This window comes from Trachinotus anak, unplaced genomic scaffold, assembly GCF_046630095.1.
Source record: "Trachinotus anak isolate AG129_WGS33_773 ecotype Australia unplaced genomic scaffold, CSIRO_AGI_Tana_v1 ptg000026l, whole genome shotgun sequence".
Lineage (NCBI taxonomy): Eukaryota > Metazoa > Chordata > Actinopteri > Carangiformes > Carangidae > Trachinotus > Trachinotus anak.
This window is the reverse complement of record NW_027273877.1, coordinates 1,895,938-1,912,752: the sequence shown is the minus strand read 5'-3', so window position 1 is coordinate 1,912,752 and position 16,815 is coordinate 1,895,938. Positions and strand designations below refer to the sequence as shown.

The window sequence follows — 16,815 nt, the reverse complement described above, 5'->3', positions numbered from 1 at the left end:
AGAATCTTTCATTTGCATCCGTATCTGTTCAAAACCTGAACAAATGCCAGATGCCTTTGTGTGTCCAGTTATTTATAGTGGGTGTTTTTTCCTCTCGTAATTGTGCAGGAAATATCAAATTTGCATAGAGTGATTATTGTTGATTGTTTATCTAGCCGTCAGGACGTTTCAATATTCGAAGGCTGACAGGTTGTCAAGTACTTAAAACTCATTTATTTGGGAAAATTTGCATGTAATTTGGTGGTAATGAGGGGGATGTCTGTGGTCATGGATTAGATGCCGGAGATGCTGCAGGGAAAAGAGGGATTCTGGCTGACTGGCATTCCTCCACTTGAAACACACGCTTTATCCTCAGCTCGGCTGCTGGGGTGATGCTAACGCTACCTAGAGCTGCACACCCAAACAACAGAGGATTGTGTACAAACGCTTGGCATAGCTGTGGACTTAATAACAGGAGCAGGAGCGAGCCAGCAGTACAGCACTACACAGGAAGAATTGTGTTGAGCACTGTTCTGTCACCCTGTGAAGAAAATATGCTTGTAAACAAAGTAGCTACAGTATTTCTCAGCACAGCAGATGCTAACTTGTCTTGCTCGAGCTTACATACACTGTAAATTCTCAAATAAAAGGCAGTGTTTAAAAATGGCAGTCTCAAAAAATGAAGAAACAAAGCAGCTCCCTAATAGCAGCTAGGTAAAAACCATTAAGAAGTGACTGTAAGACTAAAATATGCAAATGCAAATCTGTGTTATTTATCATAAGAGAAATACTCTTTCCTCCCATTAAAGAACTCCAGTAGGTTCTACTTTGCCATTTTCTTGATCAGTGTTGTGCTACTTTTAGTTTAAGTCTCGCAGGTGTGTTTCACACTAAAAGTCCAACAGGATAGCAAGAGTTCCTTCCCTTTGAGCTTCTGGAAGACTTTTAATGTGAAACACCTGCGCAGGAAGTCTTAAGTTTCAGTTGTTGTGTCTAAACAGACCAAAAAAACGTCAAAGTGAAAAATTGTGTAAGAAAATTTACATAGAATTTGTAAGTGACAAACAGTATTTCAGTTAACATAAGAAAAACTCAGACAGTGTTGAGTATGACAGGACTATATTGTTGTACTTCTGGATTTACTGCTATGTAAACATAGCTCATCGGAATTTATTAACACAAACATAAACAATATAAGCCAGTTTTCAAATAAAGGCTAAATAAAGTGTTTGAGATTACTTGATATTCATCTCTCTCGGCTTACATCAGCAAAGCCTCTGAAAGTATAGTCTTAGTTTTTCCATTTTAGAAATGTTTCTGCTCAAATTACAGTCATTCCTGACTTGGATAAATCACCTAAATTGATACAAAACCTTTGGAAAACACTTTGAACCTAGCTACCAAATCCCATTTGAAAGTCTGATTAATTGTGTTTTAATAACCACCACAGAGCAGATACCCACCCGTTTCTGCTACGTGGACCAGAGAAGCGGGCTCCCACTGGGGTTTTGTGTGCACTGTTTGTTTCTGTTAACTGCATTGTCTTTCATTATCAGTCCTTGGCTTCATCTTTCATCTAGCAAGGTACTGGACGCAGCGAGCTAATGAGTAAACATAGCTGGGGGCAACCGGGAAACACACAGACAGAAACCTGACTTTGATGAGCGGCTTGTTTGTTTATCTCTGCTCGGATTTTCAAACTCCAACGCTCTATTTCACCTGTCACAGGCGAGTTCAGACCTTGAGACGACTGGCTTTAGCAGCAGGTAGTCTCTGGCCAGGATGAGATATGAAACTTTGAGTGCGTGTTAAAACATTCACCGTGTTTTGCTTTGAGCCCAAGGTCATCTTCAAAAAGAAGACTCGGCAAAGCGAGCCCTCAGTTCTCGGCTCACAGACTGAATGACTGACTGACTGAGTGATTGCCTGACTCACTTGCCGAGAACATGAGAAAATACAGCAGGAAGAGCTCGTCGACACCCACAAAAGCAACTCCCACACCTCTGTGACTCACTCAAAGTCACCTCAACTCCAAGGTTAAACGCTCACTGCATTTCCCTCTTAAATATAGATCCGTCCCTGAGTCGGGGCTGTAGCCTGTGTGAATACGAGCCACTTGGCAGATGTATCTACTGTAGCCTATGCGTGTGTGTATGTGTGCCTCTCTCTCATTCTCTGATGTGCTTATATCTCAATGTGAATGAGAGCATTGTGTGTTCATATGACTTTTTTAAAAGGGTGAGTGAGGATAATCGGCCCCTGGCGCACCGGACTAAAAGGCCGGGTCAGAGTTTTAAAGAGAAGCTATGTATTTCCCATCCCTGGATAACGGCGATGAAGTGGGCCCTTGTGACTCAACCTGAGAGCATGAAAAGGGCCTCAAAGGGGACCCGCCATCGCCGGCCCTCTCTTTATTGTCCTAACGGCTGCCTGAGCTCTTTTTCCCAACCGCAGCAAGCGAGGAGAGAGAAAGGAGTGGAGTGGTGGAGAGCTCTCAGCGCTTTACCTACCAGGCAGCCCTCCACCATGAAAGCCCAGGTAATGTCCCCTGTTCAGTGTGATAACATTTCAAAGAACGCCAGCCTTGGTATGTGTGTGTCTCTGTGTGTATGCAGTCACACATACCTACATATGTGTGTGTGAGATATAGGTTTCCACTGTTGCGGTGAAAATATTGGCTCTGGTTAATCAGCTCTGGCGGCCATTATTACTCGAGACAGTCACAGTTACGTGTCCAAATCCTTGTTTCTTGTAATGAGGCAACAAACCACATTACCGTCTATCAAGACTATAAAGCTGCAGGTTTTTCAGTTTGATGGAGATGCTGTCAGTGCACCTTATTACCACAGCAGCTACTTCATCACGTTGAGGATGGGAGACTCAAGCACAAGGGTTATCAGTTAGGTTCAGTTTCATCTGGAAGTTCACTGCAGGTTTACTGGTAAATTATTTTGTTCCTTTGAATATTGCTTATTAAATTAATTTGCTCGGCCAATTTTCCACATGGAGTTCAGTTTACTAGTCACTGCTCAGCCTGTGAAAACACTTATATATGACATCTTCTGTGGCTCTGGAGGAGCTTTGTCAAGTCTTAAAGAATAACATCGGTGATGTCAGGTACTACCCGAGTTTGTAATTCAAATTAGCGTGGTGCGTTTGAAAGACTTTGTGCAGTGAAGACGTCTTCTCTTTCCGGTAATTGTCCAAAAGAACAGTGGGTCATGAAAATGGGAGTTTTAAGAAAGAACGTTTAATAGTAAATTCTGTATGTGTTTATTTTATTCCTTATTTTGTCGTGTGTTTCTTTGCTGCGCAACTGTTGCTGTTCCAATAATGAAGTCATGCTGCCAGCTGTGTTTGTGCGATGGAAATTGTTTTTGGTTAAATAATACTGAGGGATTAAATTTGTGTTTGGAGTAGCTTTATTTTTAATCTGTTTATCACGGTCAGTCCATTAATTCTCATTTCAGCACCAGGAGCTGTCCACAGTGTGAACACCACAGGCATTTAAATGGGTTTTACATTGTTTCATTGTGTCGATCATCCCCAATAAGGGAAGTTCATACTAAAGGAGTGAAACACTGCATTTGGACCATAGGTTGCTATTTTCTGTGGGTTAGTCCAACTGGATGAGTAGGTACAGACCAACTGTGTCACCCTGTGGTGAATGGTTCAATGTCTTTAACCTGTGTGGGTCTGCAGGGCTTTTAAAGCGAGTCAGTTTGATCTATTCATCGGCCAGTTAGAGTGTGAGTTAATAAGAACTGGGAATTATCACGGCATAAGGTGTCAGCACCAGGAGGAAGAGTTGTTTGAGTGTAGCGTACAGTTAAAAGCTGCTTGGTAAATGTACCGGTCTAATAATTATTTCCAAACCATGTTAGTATCCAGACAAAACAGCGGTTTAAAGCACAGTGCAACAATTTCCATGAAGCAAAGATTTAAGTGAACTGAGGTTCCAACAGCTCCTCTTTTCTGGTTGAGCTCATGATTGAGGGTGAAGGATATTTTGACTCTTTTCAGACAGTATCACCTCACACGCTGGTGGACTGGTGTTACAGTGCTGTAAATACAGGTAGATAGCAGCTATCAAGCCGTAGCCCCAACAGTTGGACTGAAAATAATGTTGTCACTCAGGCAAATGCTCCACGGTGGAGGGTTTTCATGTCTCTTTTATAAAGTTTGATCATTGTCAGTCAGTTTTCAGCCGTACGTCTTTCTAGCCCTGTAAAAACACAGGCTACCTGGGCTCTCGTGGGACAGACAGCCAAGTCAGTGAATGTTGCTACCAGTCCATCTGAGTGCTTGTCAGCATTACAGCATTATTAATTCTTACCGCTGTACAGTGTGTTGACAGCAGAGACAGCAAAATATCTAAAAGTTGACATGGCTGACATCGTGACAGGCTGACAGAAATATGAAGTAGAGGTTTATATGTGCTTCACAGATGATCTATAAATAAGTGGTTTGGATGGGATCTATAAAGAGTGTGTACCCCATTAGTTTTTCCCTCTTTTTCTTCTTTTCTGGGCTCTGCCTTGCTATTTTTTGTATCACTTCTTCTCTTTCCGTTTTTTTTTTTGACTACACCTCCCTCCCTCCCTCCTTCTCCAGCATCTATCTCTCTCTCTGGATGGCTGCCTACCTCTGTGCCTGTGTCTGGGAGTTGGCTGGGGCAGAAATAAACCACAGTAATGGCTTTGCTTTGCTGCTAATCTTGTCATAAGAAGGTGCGGCCCTGGGAGGATAGCTCCTCGCGTGTGATATCCTAATTTAAACATCAAAAGATTCCATCATTAGGAAGCGTGTGTCTAGCCCCAGTTTTCAAGGGAAATTATTACATCTTCCCACCGCAAAAGTGTAATGCAGGAAGACGTTTCTGTCAAGCGCACACGCAGACACACACATAAATCTCACTGGACTTGATGTTTGTGCACTTGAAGAAAAACATCATCATTAGCAGCTTTCTCTTGTGAAAGACGGAGTGATGACTTTTAGTGTCGCAGCCCACCGCGGGCTCTGATGATAGCCTTCATTTGGAGTTGCTGCTTGGTGTGTGAGATTTGAGACGGGGATGGGATCTGCTAAGTGGGATCTGGCCTCGCCTCCTGACAGCTTCTCTGGTGGGTCTCCCTGTGCTTTCAGAGCCATCACGCAGAATCTGATGTATGTCGTGCAGCAAGGGAGCACGAGGCACTACCACACCTGGTTAATGTTCTCATATACTGCATGACAGGTGCAAATGCAAACAGGAAAATTGTGTGTGTAGACAGCAGGAGAGCATACATTTATAGCTAAAAATGTATCCTTTAGCACCAGAGGCATAGCTGCCATTAAAGTCATTTACGGTATGACCTTGGTATTGTTTATGGAACTTTTTGAATTGACAGCTTTAAACCTGGCTCTGCAGTTCACTCTGCTCTGCTCTATGCTTCTCAGCTCAGAGAAGTATTTTAGCAACAGGAACTTACTGTTGTGCTTCATTCTCACTGCTGTCGTCAGCCCAGTTTCCAGCCACCGCGCTAAAAGAGTTAGCGGCTAGCTCGTCAACATAGTGGCGCTTTTATCAACTAAAGAACTCTGATATTTTCCACAGGAACTGGTGGAGACCAAAAGGGAGCTAAAAGAAGAGTTAATACTGGATTACTACTTACTAAGAGGCCAGGAGCACGAGCAACATTAATGCTGCGTGACAAAAAGTGATAATATGTCAGTGTTGTGTTTACCCAAGTAGCCAAAAAATCAGTTATTGCAGGTTCAAGGCCAAGAAAATATAAATTCATGGAAAAAAATGACTCATGAAAATATGGAATTTAGTAATTCTCCACCACAGTTTTAGAACTGATCGTGTGGAGAAGATCATTCGGTCTAAAAATCATTGATATAAAATAAAAAAAATGACTCTACCTTTGGTGTCTGGTCAGATTTGGTGGGTGGAGGTGCTTGGACCTCATTATTTCTAAAATCCCAGCTACAGCCATGTTTGGTGAATGTGTTTAGTGATAAAAAAAAGATTAACACAAAATATGAAGCGTGGCTATTGAATAATGACACAGAGCTCATGTAGGTCGAACCAGCCACACCTTGTAGAAAAAGATTGATTGATTGGACTTTGAAGTTGGAAGTCAATAACGATTCCAGTTTTTCCAGTCTGGATACTGAGGCACAGTGTGTTAAGGTCTATGCCATTCCGATAGTAAAAGGATTATACATGTACACAGGACAAAAGAAAACAAAAAGAATTCACACAGCAAGCTTTTCTTTCAGTTTAAGCAAATACAAGTCTCCACCGGTGCTACAATACCAAAAATAATCTGTTAACTTTAGACGTTACAGCAATAAAAATGGCTCTTTGAGTCACAGTCTGAAGTTGATTAATAGGCTCTCCAACTGTTTGGCTCCCGTAATTTGAGTGTTCACAGGGGACGGCGCCTGGCACATGTGATCTGTTGCTTCACAGCAGCACTTACGTCGAATTATTAGCTTGACTGATGACGGATTTAAGAGTGAATCAAGAAATACCATGTTCCATAAGAGAGTGCCTTCAAAAGACCAAAGGAGGTGTTTGCTCTTTCCGTTTCACTTTCAACTCTCTTTTAGTCTCCTGTGCTCTCTGTGTCTTTGTCTCTCTCTCACTGTGGCTCTCTCTCTCTCTTCAGGAACAGTGCTACAGTAGGTTTCAATTGCTGTATGATTTATTCATTGTTGTGTTTTTTCCCTTCTCCTTGAATGTTTGGTAGAGAGGACAGGAAACTTTGAACCAGAGTACAAAGCAATGTATATTTGGGTCACACATTTTTCACATTTCTTCTGAGAGCTTTCTGTGTGTGTGCGTGTGTGTGTGTGTGTGTGCACATGCACGCTCGTCCACGTCTGCTCTTTCTCTCTCCGTACTTTGTCTCCCTCCCTCTCTTCTGAGAGCTCGTCTGGTGACTGGGCCGACTCCTCTCCTCTCTGCCACGTTCGTCCTTGAAGTGAGAAGCAGCAGGGTGCTCCGATCCAAGGGTAGGCAGTGGGGGTGGGTGAGGGGAAGTGGGGGTGTATGTGGATGCGGGTGTGGGGTGGGGGGGAGGCAGGGCAGAGAGGTTGGGAGCTAAATAATGGATGATTTCTTATTGAAATAAAGGCCTGGTGAAAACAGAGGGAGCGAGCATGTCATTACCTGGGAAACAGAGCAGAATGCTTAATCCTAAACACCACACAGCAAAAGCGGGCCACAGCAAAAAGCCCTGCGTGGTTACTGGCGTCAGCGCCGGCTCTGCCGCTCAGTGGAATCATCCCAGCGATGTGAAATTCACTGTGATTCTGAGCCTGTTTGTTAGGTGTCATCACAAGCAATGCAACACCTAATAGCGTTATGTCATTATGTCAGTGTGAAAGACTGAGCCGAGCCGCAGCAGCGTGGCAGCTCCCCGCTTTATGTTCTCCCCACACTGTGACTTTGACCTAACACCATCTTGGCTTGCGCTGATTGACTCAGCAGTCATTATCATCCCCCCCCTCCCCTGCCCCCTCCACCACACCCAGACAAAACTTGTCTGGCCCTAAGCCAAGCTGGTAAAATATGAGCCGACACTGAACCCGTGACACCCACTTCTTCCCAGATACATTAGCAGCACTTCCCGAGCCTCACCTTCACCGCAGACGTCCCCGCATCACAGCGTGCTCCTCCGATCCCGTGCACGTAATCAACATATTCACACCTGAGGAAAGATGTATATTTTTCCTCTTGTGTGAAAGTTGATAAATAACTCATTTGGGTGTCGAGAAAGTCAAATGAAACATGGAGGAGGATTGAGAATTGGACTGTTTGCCAAAAGTTAACGCAGGGTTTTTTGAATTTCTGCTGTTCCAGTGTCAGAAGTGTGAACACTCGTTCCCGTGTGCGAAACCGTTGCAGTGTTGCACAAGTTATTTTTTAGGAGTTAATTATTCCGGCCCCACATCGTCTGATGGTATTTTGAATTATAAATTCAGAAATAAGCTGGAAACTGCAAAACAAAATCAGGCTAACGATGTTAGCTGTAATTAAAATGGAGAAGTAGCAGGCTGCCACACGATTGGCTTGGAGAGAGATGTATTAGCCAGGCATATGGTTATGATAATTAATCCCAGGACTACAGAGAAACAAATAAACACACGCTAAACAAACAGGGGGGACCAGCTGAGGGCTGCAGGCATGGGTACTTCTGGGTAGGAACCCAAAAAGAAAAAAAAAAAAGCAGATTCTTATCAACCAAGTGCATGAGTCACACACACAAAAAAAAACAAAAAATTCCAAGTTGGAGGAGGGAACGGAGGTATCATGGAGCAGAAAAGGAGGGAGAAGACCCTTAAGGAAGTGCTTCGCATAAGAATTCATCTTGCAGTGTTTCCCCTTAAATAAGAAACTCATGGTCCCCTCTTTGTAGAATATGCTCTACACAACATTCATCTCTTAAGCTGCAGCAGTAAACTTAACCTTTGCATTCCTATGCTACTTTACATCAGTCGTCTATCTCTGAGTCACTAATATGAAGCTATCAGTGTTGACGGCATTATCCCTTTTTTTTTGTTTTCCACAATACAAACGAGCACAAAAGAAGCTCATCTTCTTACAGGCTCTGAAATTAACAGCCAACCTTTTGTATGGGCTTATAAATAACTGGAAATGCTTCCTTGTTTTTCTTCTTAGTGTGATTCAGGGCTAAGACTGTGAAAGAAGGGAAGGGAGAGTAGACAGGGAAGTGGGGCCACGCTGGCCCAGTGGCGCGTGAATAGGCACAGTGAGTGTTTGTGGTGAATCGGAAGAAGAGACGCCGGGATAATGCTGTCTCGTTCCCTCTATCTGCTCCCAGTTGGAGGATGAGGGAGACAGAAGGGAATAGCTGCTAATAAGGCGTTGGGTGAAAGGCTTTGGGAAAGCTCCCCGCGGTGCTGGTCTGTAATGGAGATAAGCGTTGCCGCGTTGTTGTCTCACAAAAATCAACAAAGGGAACATGCGATGGGAGATTTGCGGCCACGTCCCCAGTGAAAAGCGGGGCTTTCACTGTGCTGTAATGTTTAGCAGCATTAGAAATCATTAGGACTGGCACCGAGGGGGGAGCGTGCCAGACACCCATGCCCCAGTTAACGCTGTTTTCCAAAGCCGCCCGTAATCCATTCCTTAAACTTGCTTTCTTCTATTCACCTTCAGATGTGGGCATATCTGATGGGAGCAATGCAGGGAAGAAAATAAGGAGAAGCTCTCTGCGTTTTGTTTGTTTGTTTGTTTGTTTTAGCTGAAGATTTAGCCAATCTACATCCCTGCGCCTTGTGATCTGCAGAAGCGATAAGGCCACGGCCAGGCTGTAGTTAGACTAGCAGCAGGTGCCTTGCCAGGCAGTGGGGGGATACAGAGGATGCTGATAAATGGGGCCAGTTTCCCGCATAAAGCGCAGCGCCCTACGGAGGGGAGAAAGATAATGTATGCAGAGTTCACAGGCGCTGTGGGTTGCTGCTGCAGGGCGGGCGGACATCTTTGGAGCAAAAATGATAGCTGCATAGAGATGAGGAGACTTCCAGGAGGTTATTTTAGCCAAGTTTTGAGCTCGCTGGAAATGGGGAATGGACTCCTGTGATCTGCAGTGCCATGACTGCACATTTGCTTTTCTCAGATGAGAGGAGGCGTAACGAGGCAGGAGTGGTCAGGAATACTGGCCTTTTCTGTCCAACCCAGGCAACATGCAGTCTGTTCAGACTTTTATTCCTGAAACCTACCCAGCTTTCTATGAACTGAGAAAACCTGTTTTGAAATAGTTTTTGTCTGTGATAAAATATTGTAAACTCACTGGCTTTTCTGCTTTCAATCACGTGCATGTGTTGCAATGGTCAAGAATAAACCTCCACAGTCAGGTTTATCAAATCCAGGAAGTGGTGTCGTTTCATGGCTGTTATGGATATAATGGACTGATCTGACAGCATCATATATAATCTGCATCATGACTTCATGTTTATCTGTTAAATGGAAATATTTTGCATGAAATTTTAATGAAGTGTTGTTAGTTTGAACAATATTTGGCTTTTATTTATATCATGAGTCTGTAATGACTGACCCACTGGCAGGTTAATGTGTTTAAGTGAAAACATGATTAACATCAAAATATGGGTTTCTCTATTTAGATACACTCTGTTATCCATTATCGTGATGAGCATATATGTTGCATCCATGTTGCTACTGCAGTTTCCCGTATCATTTTTGAAACCTCCCTTTTCACCACTTATATATTATGCAACTGATGCTTCAGCAGCTGCAGCAAATCACAAAAACATATACTCAAGTGCAGTGGTCTTTAAGTGGCCCTGTTCAGCAAGCTTTAACCTCTAACTGGAGTTAACTAGCCGGAGCTACCCATGCTAGCACTAGCTGCTAACCAGCTGGTAATGAATGCACCGGGCCTGTGAGGTCAAGCCTGGTTGTCTGGGGACCCATTAGCGAGGCGAGTGAGCCCTCCCAGCCCCGCGCTCTCTCTTCCCCTCCCTGCATGGGTCCTCTGTCCTGCAGGCTCCAGCTAGCAACGCAGCCCCTGTGCAGCGCCAGAGGCCAGGCCAAGCTCTGCCCAGGGACCCCACCTCGGTGAACTGTCATTTGTCTCGGCCATCCTGCCAGCGCCGCAGGCTACATTAAGCCTTGATCTATGGGGCGGGCCAGCCTACTTGGCCCTGGGATTCAGATGCTGCAGAACGGCACAGAGTAGGGCTCATGTTTGGTATTAAATTCTTCATGGTGTATCAATGTGGACTTGTTTAAAAAATACCAGATTTTTTTCGCCCAATCACAGTCATTTTTCACAAACGCGTTACGCTACGTTTCTCCCTCGGCACAACAGGAACTTTTGATTGAGGCAAAGCTGTGGAGTGAAGGCCTTTCTCTGCCTGCTGGTTTACAGTATCTCCAATCTACTGTGTCCTGGCTCTGGTGTTAAGTGTCTGTCCAAAGGGTCTGTGTTGCTGTCAGCACTCACACGTTCACTTTTCAGCGCCGGGCTCCCTCAGATGGCCATGACCCCCCCCCCCGCCCTTGCTTTTTGCTTTATCTCAGGGTTTCTTAACATGGCTGTTAAGCTGTGTGTGATGAAATGAGATCTGGGGTTGAGCCCGGTTTGACCGCTCCCCTGCTTGAGTTTCTCAGCGGTGACTGCTTCATTTTCCTCTTCCTGGACCCTTCGGTGGTGTATATGTCTCCTCTCGTACACCGTCCCTGGAGCCCGGCCAATTGCGAGGCCTCAACTAGAGCTGTCAAACCCAATTTTGCCAATGGCGGGTGTTGAAAGCTGGCATGGTAGACATTGAAGAAAAGCCGGCGTGCTGCTGTCACATTACTCCTCAGCTGTGCGCGAGTGGGGGGAGGTTGCAAGTAAGATCATTTTGCAGAAACACTATAAAGCCACATCAAGATGAGGGACCACAGTTGCTGGCTCCAGAGCCTGCTTTCTGGAAATAGGCAGTGGGCATTTGCATGTGTCTTTCTAAGCCAGTCTATTCATTAGATTAGTGTTGTGCTAATGTGAGGACAAGCCAGACTTAAATGCAGGATGTCATAAATCATAATGTTCATTTTAAGCTCATTCACACATAGATACATGCGCGCATGCACACACAAAAGCATGCAATAATCGTACACACACAATTACACACTTAAACAAGCCCAGTGTTTGTGTTCAGCACATGTTGGAGGTGGACATCTTCCCGTCTCTCCAGCTTTTTTGTGGGGCTCCCATGAATCATTGCCTCTTATTCCTTTCTCAGCGCGGAGGAAATCACATTAAGTGGAGCGCCGTGTTTGGCTCACACCAGTCTTGTCTTAATAGCTGTAATTTGGAGAGCTGAGAAAGAAAGGGAAAGAATGGAGAAGAAAGCTCACTCACAACACTAATTCCAGTCAACAAAAACGCCCCTCTCCAATCCCACCACATTAATTTGCATTAAAATATCCAACAGCTAAATATGTAAAGACAAAATAGTGGCATACTATTTATACCAATGCACATCTCCTGCCACGTGCGCTATGGCAACAGCTGTGTGTGTGTACAACCCCCTGCTACTGTAACATGCTGAACAGACCTCCTGCACCAACACGGTTGCCATTCCACCTTCGCACAAGTTTGCAGGGGTGAGAATGTGGAAAGGGAAAAACAGTTTGCACAGTTTAATGACCATCTGTTCTTCATATGAAATGAATGGTCCAGGTGAATTTGGTTTAAGGCTGGTTCCTCCGTGATTCTCATCCATATAATTTAATTTTATCATTTCAGTCGCAAAGAGGATAACGGTCAAAATAGGGTTTCTCCCGTGATGACCAATGAGATTTTCCCTATTTCTTTTTATTCTCTTGTCGTGGTTGTTGTGTTTCTGCGTTGACCTTCTCAAGCGATGTGACGTTGCTCTTCTTTGTCTCTTCAAAAATGACATTCCAACAAGTCCTCCAACCGAAACAACCATACAGGTCACCTAATGCCTAACCCTACCCTGGGATGCGACCCATAGGAGCAGGGTGTACAAGACATCTGTTGTCATGGTAACAATAATGAAATGTGGTCATTGTTTGGTTTGGTTTAGGCACAAAAACAACTTGGTTAGGTTTAGGAAAGGTTGTGGTTTGCGTTAAACAAGTAAGGTTGGAGGACATTCGTCGCCATAGCTACAAGAAGAGGCACTTCACAATAAAAGCATAACAGTGGGTCGTATTAATCTGCTTGTACAGAAGATCTTTGGGGTTGTTTTTCACAGCAGGACAGTCTCTAAGATACTCTGTTGTGTAAGATATAAGAAATATACCTAACCCTATATAAAGAAAGACAGAAGAAGAAGAATCCACTGTTGCTGCTGCTATGAAGATAAAAATCCATCACTTCCTGCGTACCCGGATGATTTGTCCTTGGAGACCAGGCGTTGCAGTAAAATTTATGTAGAACAGAACTTAATTTATACGTCCAACATAAAAGCAGCCTCATCCCTGCCACTATTGGACTATTCTGCAAAACTACACATTCCATCCAATACCAATTTCTTTTTTTTAATCTGTGCTTTCTCATATATCAACCATTGCATTGGCACTGAGCATTCACATTAGACCTAGAAGTTTGTCATGGACATAACTCCTATAAGGACACTGGTAAGAGAATCAACTCACTGAATTTTTTGGTGATGTTTACAGCACCTATAGAAAAAAAAACACCATCTTAAGATGTCATTTGTATTCCATCTGTTCCTAGAGGATTGAAACAACAAAGAAACTATGGTGGTTTAATGGGAAATGCATGCATAGATGTGAAGGGTGTTGTCTTCTGCTGCTGTGTTTTTTCCAGCATGGCGAGAAAAGATGTGTTTGATCATCCTTTGTTAAATGCCTGTTTACCTGACAAGACACAAAAACGTGATGACTTATAATTCAAAGATTTACCGTCAGTTTTGATTCTCCGCAGCCCAAGTGCCTTTCTATATCTGGATCTCATCTCTTTGGCTATAATGCCATGATTTTATGGCGATTCTCTGCTGCTGAATCCGTGGAATTATCCATGCTAATGCTTCTTTCTAATGCTACTATCATACTGATAATAGCATTATCTAATCCTGTCGGTGAGCATCTGCACCTCTAGCTGTTGCAGTCGTGATCCACATAATTCCTCTAAGTAATGCGCCAGTCACTCCCCACACTTCCCAACTGCTCCACTGCACAGATGAGCACCTCTCGTGACCTGGAGCACAAAAATCAATATGAGGGCCCTGTTCATGGTCTGTTTACTGGGCTCTGTTAGTTTATTTACAAAAATCTAAAATATATTGTAAGAAAAGACAGAACCGAACAAATCCCCCCCCCCCCCAAAGAAAAAGATGGCAAAATCAATGATGATGCGTTGAAAAATGTGCTGTTGCAAGTTGAAATTTGCAAAATGGATCCACTGAAACATCAATAAAAATGATTTTAGTAAGTTTTCTTTGATTGAATATTCGTGCTGGACAAGAAAAACACCTTCAGCACGGAGAAGTGAAATGTATAAATAGTGCATTTCACTTTTTTCACCTCAGGAAACTAAAAATGCTGACTAAATTAGTCATAGCACAATTAATATAAAAGCCATAAAGTAAGTCTGTAGTTTTGTATCTGTTTATTTCATGTGCACAAGAGATAGAAATATACTCAAGCATGTGCAATTTGATGGCTCAGGAACACTTATTAAACCCAATGGGAACATTGGCACAGTGGTTCGTTTATAGCACATACATGCATACAGTAACTATTTTCTGTCCTCCCTAACCTCTGCTCCCCAGCGATTGCCACCCACTTCTAGCATTTCCACGGTGGCTGCAGTAATCTTTGGCTTCCCTCCTCTGTGGTCGGCTGTGCAAACAGCACAGTCTTGGACAGAGGCTCGCTCTCTCTCTCTCTCATTTACTGAGGTGAGGGAAGGTGAGAGAGATGGGTGGGATGAAGGTGGTCTGGACACGTTTTGGAGAGGGGGCTCCACATGCCACAGAAAACATCCAGAGAAATGTGATGTGTATTTCCCGATCACATCAGCTCGGTGAGCTAAATTAACAGACAGTATGTTGACTGTTGTTTTGGCGTCGCATCCGTAGCCATTGATCCTTCCACAAAGGTGAACCAAGGGAAGGCAAAATCTTATGTTTTCATGTGTGGCAGTGGGGGGATCTGGTGGCTCTATAATGCTGGGAGTAATGAATGAATGAGTATGAATTTATGCAAATCATAAGCTGTGGCCTTCACATTCACTAGATCTCAACCTAAATGAGCACCTATGGGAGATTCAGAGACTTGTAGAATCAATACCAAGGCGCCCAACACCTTCCTGTGCACTTTACTGGTCTGTAGTTCCTGGATTACTCTGCACTGAGGACTGAAGATAAGTTACTAGAAAGCAAAATAACTACTCATGGATTTCTAATTACTTACAGTCATTATTTCTGTGTGTTTCAAATGCAGTTGTGCATCAGTGTGTTAGAAATTCTTCATTATTACCTGTACCTTACAGTTTTTATCTCCCCTCAGTAAAGTATCACACCAATCTCCTCCTAAGGCGCAGGTAGAGGTAGCTTCTCACTTTTTCTAGATTCTCAAAAATAACTTCACTTATTCAGAAACTACTCAATCGCGATTAATTTACTATCGCTTCCTGATTTGTTCCCTACTCATTGTTTGGTAATCATCCAAAATCTTCCTCACCGTATTGTGAAGTGCTACAGTGCCAGTTTTAATACATGGTTAAGTGCTGTGGTAGTCCCACAAAGCTATAACCGTGGCAGCATTAGTGTGTACACTTGGCTGCATTACACTGTTGAATAAGAATTGCATTCAACAGCTTCAGTATAAATATTAGCAGAGGCTCTGTTTGCAGTAAAATCAAGAATAGACTGACTGACGGAATAAAACTTTAGTGACGATCCCTGATTCTGATTGCTGTTAAACCCATTTGGGAGATGTCCTCTCAGCACAAAAAGGCCTCTATAATCATGCTGGACGGCTGGGGACTGCATGGAGAAAACCTTCCTCTCTGCCAACCTTAGATTCATGGCCCTGTGTGTTTGGCTAGCCATTTCCTGGTGCAGCACTTTCTATTTTATTTGGCCCGCTTCAGCCCCAAGGATAGGGGGACAGTTGTCTTCCCCCACTGCTGAGCCCGGAGAATTTCCCTTGCTTACTTTTCCTCTGCTCTGTGGGAGGAGAGGGAGAAATAAAAAAACGTTACAAAAAAAAGAAGAAAAATGGATGGTAGCCCTGTTATTTAGAGTTATTAGTTAAGAGTGGGAGGCAGGGTGGGATGAGCAGAGGGCTAGAAAAAGATAAAGAGGGGCAGAGATTGAAAGAGAAGGTACTCCCGTGTCTTGTGTTTGGAGTTTGTTTCTATTTTTTTATCCTCTGCACTCTGAGTTCTCGCCTCTCAATGCTTCTCGGACTCAAAGAGAAACCGCTGTATTTGGCTGACACCAGCTCTTCATCCCAGAAAAGGCAGCGTTGATTGAACTGCCACGATCTAAACAGATTCCTATACGCAATATTTATTTACAATGCTTTCCATGGAGCAGCATTTGATGGGAAGGCGCACTGAAGGAAATTGCAGGGTGAAGGACAAAACTATCTTGGGGGCCACAGTGAAGGAGGCTGTGTTTTTCAGGTGGAATTACAAGGCTGGAACGCGCCGAGCCCAAAACACATTTTCACATTATGCTCAGGTGTTTATTTGCTTTTGGCCCTAGAAGAGTAAAGTGTGTGTAATTTTTGTGCTCTTCAGCCTGCGGGACATTCACGATGATAGTTTGGCTGAATTCCCTCCAGGTGCGTGTTATGCGTTTGAGAGACGGCGAGGCGAAGAGGGAACCAACAGAGAGAAAAAGACAAAGAGGGAGCGGCGCACCTGGCTCTCCACCACACCTGGGTGGAGAGCCGGATGGTTGCGAGCTAATAATGCGGTTTTAGAGCTTGCTAAACACTGCGAGCGCCACACTCTGTCCCTAGACAACCTGTGGTTGGTTAGTCCTCGCCGCAGAATGTTCCAAGCGATGCGACCCCCCTCTTCACTCCCCTTCACCTCCATCAATATGAAACTGCTATTGCTATTGTATTCACACACATTCCCAGACATGTGAAATTCACTTTCTCAACCACCAAGTTGGTTTTCGCAAGAATATCTGTCGGATTGCTTTGTGGCACGGAAGAGAACGAGGACACTGTTCTCCCAGAGTAAATGGAGCTAAAACTATTGCAAAAGCAGCAGATGTCTGGTAGAGTATACATTTACAAAGATCATCTTTTGAATGGAAAGCAGCTTGTGAGAAATGTAGCGTTTAACTTCAGAAAAA

At 43.8% G+C, this 16,815-nt stretch overlaps 1 long non-coding RNA gene across 1 annotated transcript in view; it reads left to right on the top strand.

Moving 5' to 3' along the window:
• Nucleotides 1-16,815, top strand: part of LOC139609895 (uncharacterized) — a 118,290-nt gene that overhangs the window by 18,846 nt on the left and 82,629 nt on the right. The window lies entirely within an intron of this gene.